This window comes from Cicer arietinum, chromosome 4, assembly GCF_000331145.2.
Source record: "Cicer arietinum cultivar CDC Frontier isolate Library 1 chromosome 4, Cicar.CDCFrontier_v2.0, whole genome shotgun sequence".
Classification (NCBI taxonomy): Eukaryota; Viridiplantae; Streptophyta; class Magnoliopsida; order Fabales; family Fabaceae; genus Cicer; species Cicer arietinum.
This window is the reverse complement of record NC_021163.2, coordinates 33,420,155-33,425,217: the sequence shown is the minus strand read 5'-3', so window position 1 is coordinate 33,425,217 and position 5,063 is coordinate 33,420,155. Positions and strand designations below refer to the sequence as shown.

General features: G+C 33.9%; 1 protein-coding gene across 1 annotated transcript in view; it reads left to right on the top strand.

The window, feature by feature from the left end:
* Positions 1–5,063, top strand: part of LOC140920040 (uncharacterized) — an 11,451-nt gene that overhangs the window by 1,992 nt on the left and 4,396 nt on the right.

Below are 5,063 nucleotides of genomic sequence, written 5' to 3'. Positions count from 1 at the left end.
TGATAATATGTTTGTTGTTGCATTATTAAGGGGGAGCATCTGATGTTGTTTGTTTTTGCTCTGATACTTAATAATGTAATGCTGATTTGATACATTTTGACACATGCTCTGATGATCTGTATTGGTACATATTTAATGCTATGAATTGGTTTCTTTGGTATGATTTTGAAATGGTTTGATATGCTCAAGTTACAATTGTATGAATTGTCAATTATGCCAAAAAGGGGGAGATTGTTGGATTTTGATCCTTTGATTCCTAATTTTGACATAATTCACAATTCAACAATATTCATACTTAATATGATAAATCTAATATTTCAATTGAGCAAAATTTCAGGAACACCAATTCAATCCTACACACTTGGATCAATTGCTTGGAACACAAGAAATCAACAAAAGTTGAATTCTGACTATGTAAATCGATTGGGAAATCGATTTCATAACAAGGGTGTAAGGAAATCTTAAGTGTTTGTGAATGTGTAATCGATTAGGCAATCGATTAGCTTAATTAAAAATGAAAAACTGCACAAGTCAGTAGCCTCTGATTTGGAGAGTAATCGATTGGTAAATCGATTGAACATTTCACAAATCAAACCTGATGGTAACACATCGATTGGTAAATCGATTGAATGAGTCACAGTGGCACTCCAGTGCTGAGGGAATCGATTGGCAAATCGATTGACAAAGTATCATTTGAAAAATGACCTCACCTGTGACAAATACAATCGATTGGACAATCTATTGTTAACACTTTTAATTTTGTTAAAGTTTGGTTGCAATCGATTGGGAAATCGATTGAACTAAACACCAGGTAAAAACTTTTCAGGAACATGCTATTAAATCGATTGGCAAATCGATTGACATCAAAAACCTGAGCCACTGTTTTGAAAACAATCGATTGGCAAATCGATTGAAATAAACTTTTTGAAAACACAGTGAACTCTGAGACTTGGCAAATCGATTGAGTAATCGATTGAAGTTACTTTTATTAAGAGAGTTTCCCAGCAATCGATTAGGAAATCGATTTATGCAAGTCTGGACATGTTTTACTGAAAAGTGTTGTTTTAAAGAATCGATTGGTAAATCGATTAGCTTGTATAGTTTCAAGATTAAAGAAAACCAAGATCGCGATAATCGATTGGCAAATCGATTTAGCTCATTTTATAACTTTACAAAATCGATTGGGAAATCGATTTCGTAGTTGGTTTTTCAGAAACTATATAAGATGTCTTTCAATCTTTATTCTCAGAACTTGCACATAACTTCTAAGAACTTTTACATAACTTTTTCATAACTTTCATAATTTCTCTTATGCTCTCAAAAACGGTTCATGGCAACAAACTAACAACTTCATAATTGTGATTACAGATCTCAATACAGTTTGTTGACAATCTAAGAGAAATGATAATGTGCTCAAGAACAATCCATGAATATCCAGATTTGTGAAGAGCAACATTCATAAAGATTGAAGACCCTTTTGTTTTACGTCTTTTATTCTTTCTGTAATAAATCTTTGAACCAAAACGAACGTTGAAAATCCAGCTAGAAACTGGTGGCTACTTTCTTGGGTGAGAGGTCTCAACAAGAAAGAGTCGTACTTTGATTTTGTGTTAGGCTGCCGATTGTCTACAAGGATCAAAGGGTTGATAGAAAGCCAGCTAGAAACTGGTGGCTACTTTCTTGGGTGAAGAGTGTTCAACAAGGAAGAGTCGTACTGTGATTCTGTGATAGGTTGACGAGTATCTACAAGGATCAGAGGGTATTCAATAGGAAAGATATAATTAGAGATTGATAGGTTTCAGGGAGGAAACTGGACAATCTGTAATTGATTCTTTCTATTGAAGGAGAAGAAAATCTGAAATCCGATTGGATTTTCAGGACTGGACGTAGGTTGTTGTGGACAACCGAACCAGGATAAATCTCTGTGTCTTCTTCTCTAACTCTCTCTCTTTAATTTTCTATATTGCTAACTTTGCATGCCTCAAAATTTAAATTCCGCTGTGCACTTGATGCTGATTAATTTTGTAACGAAAACTGATATATTTTCTGTTATTGCGAGGTCACTGATACCAACAGTTACTAACAAAAGTGTCTACATTCATGCATTCATAGTTGTGTGGTGCATCCATAATTGGTTGGAGCCCACAGATCCTTGCGGGGATGTTGAGTTAGTGGTGTTGCTTGGAAGGACCCACGAAGCCCTTGCGGGGGGTGATATTCCGGAATCTTGCATTGACATATAGTCTAACAAATAGGATTTGTGCATTTTTTATTTGTATCTTTGGTGCGTTGTAATTTTTAACCTTTAAATGAAATATATGATTTATTTATATTTTTGTTATAACAACTATATATGCATCCATATTTGCTCTGTATTTGTTATTTGGAGATGAACCTTACATTTGACAGGACGTCACATATAGTGTTACATGAGTGAATAATGTCACGGTCAACCCAATAGGAGAAATGCGAGGAAGTACAATAACATGTAGTTGGAGGCCCCGAGATGCTTTTGTGCTGGGGTTAGACTTGTTGGGTGAGTTTTCCACAAGTCCAAAGTTTATGACCAACTAGGATTTATGTTTGGGTAGTAAAACATCAATAGTTTGACTATAAGAGTTTCTTTTGTTTAACGTATTGAATTTACTTTTAGTGATTGTAAATACTTTGATTCATTATTTGTAAAATGTAACTAAAAATATTATTAATTGATTTTAAGATAAATGAGTATTTAAGGTAATCATAAATAAATAAAAATGAATATGTATTTTTACGTTTAAAATTTCGTTAGTTAATGTCTCGAAAAAGCGGGATGTTACAGGTGGTATCAGAGCAGTTCGATCTAGATTGGACTGCGGGTTAGTGGGATAGTTTTTAGTCTTGCTAGTGTCTGTCATGTGTCTCGGAAGTCCTCAAGAGATGGTGTGTGAGTTTATGCACCACTCGAATCTTGATCGAAATATTTCTTCACCTAATCATTGTGTGCATATTGCACAAGAACACAAATATTGTTCTTAATTGAATTATCAGAGGGGCGCGATGGAAGCGTGGTTGAAACTTAGTGGATCTTGTGGAGGTTGTAATATAGAGGTTGCAATTAGTATTGTATGTTAGTTAATGACCCAAAACTTTAAGAGAAGAAAATTATCGGGGAAACAAAATAAATGATTGAGTCGTGTTCAATTCGACATGTAGAACATTAACTATGAATTTTATGATAGTCACATTCATGAGATTAAACAGTTATGATACTATTAAGTAGTTTTGGGTTGATGTAAAGTTATTACTAGTTGCATGATTGAGTAGGTATGAACTTGTTAATTGCTTAAGAGTATTCTATAAAGTAAAAATATGTATTTTATAACCAAGAATTCAAATTTGTGAATACTTGTAGGATGTGATAACATAAGTTTAAACTTTTCTGTTTTACAGTACCATACATTAAATGAATGAGAATGATTTGAAGCGATCAATCATTAGCTTGATCAAAGATATCAATGTAGGTGATATTAATTATTGGTTATTATGGGGTGAATGGAAAAAATAGCGTTGTTCGACCGAGGTTGTGGTGAATTAAAGATGTTGAGGTTTAAGAGTACATTAGAGACGATCATTGATGACTCTTCATCATATGCATATTTTTCCACTGTTTTAGTCTTATTTATCCTCAATCATCAGTTAAATTAAGGATTTATTTGATACAATTTGTTGATTTTTGTTCTTTGAGTTAATAAAATGTTTTTTGTTTTTATTTCGTTGATTAAGTAGGAATTTGTCGTAATTTTACATTGCGTTTTGTTTTAGTGCAGTGCTGAATTTTGGTAAAAAAATCAACATGACATATGTGGAGTATTTCAGCCATATCTGGAGTTCTAGATGTCCATTTAGTGTCATTCCAAGTGCTAATGAAAGCTAAGCTCCATATCTACAACTTTCATGAAGACACCGGGACTAAATTCAGACGCAAAAGATGAGAAAAATGCAAAATACATCAGACAGCAGATGAAATGCGCCTGGAGCGCGTCCTGGAGCGCTTGCAGCGCATTTCTCAGGGTTGGACTCTGCCAACGCGCGCCTGGGGCGCGCGACGCTCACCAGCAACCATAAAAACGCAGATTTTTTACTGTTTTAGGCATCTTTTTGACTCTGGGGAACTTGGGAGACTTGTGCCCTAGCATAGAAACTCAAAGACGGCCGTTTCTAACGCCATTGAAGCAGTTTTATCAAGAATCATCCATGAATCATTCTTGTAATTCTTCTTTAATCCTTATCCTTTGTATCTCTGTCATGAGTAACTAAACCCTTTTTGTTAGGGATGAGTGTAACCAGATGAAACCCTTATTTTTCTGATTTGATTTCTAGTTATATGAATGAATTTATTGAATTGTTTTTCTCATCTCTGTGCTTAATGCTTTTTATTGCTTGATCAACATTAAAATATTCTACGATTTGTATTTTGAAACGGAAGTGGACTTTACGAATGCTTGAGATGAGAAATTCATGAATTTGTAGTCTAGGGATAGATGCAGGTCATGAAACCAATTAAATTAGTTGCAAAGCAATAATTTACAAGAGAATTTCTATACGGTAATGCTTAATTCTAATCTTAAATCCACTAAGGAATTAGGGGTTACTTTGGAGTTAAAGGTTCTGTCACTAAGACATTAGGGCAAGAATACTAAAGAGAATTCGGTAATAATTCAATAAAGGAATTCAGTAACTAGGATCAAATTAGACACCAAGGTTGGATTCGAAGTGAAACTCATCCCTGACATTTTTCTCATTATAAAAGATCAATTTTATTATTGTTGTTAATTTCAAACATTATTTCAATCAACTTGGGAACCTTTTTGTTCAATTCTAGTAATCAAATATAATTCAATAGTAAAACGCAATCCTTGAGTTCGACACTCGGTACTACCGTTTTATTATTACTTGCAACGATTCAGTACACTTGCTGAAACGCTATCAAGTTTTTGGCGCCGTTGCCGGGGATTGCCAATTCACTATTGAATTTAATTTATTTACTTAATTGAAATTTTTTGCTCTGCAATAAAATTTTT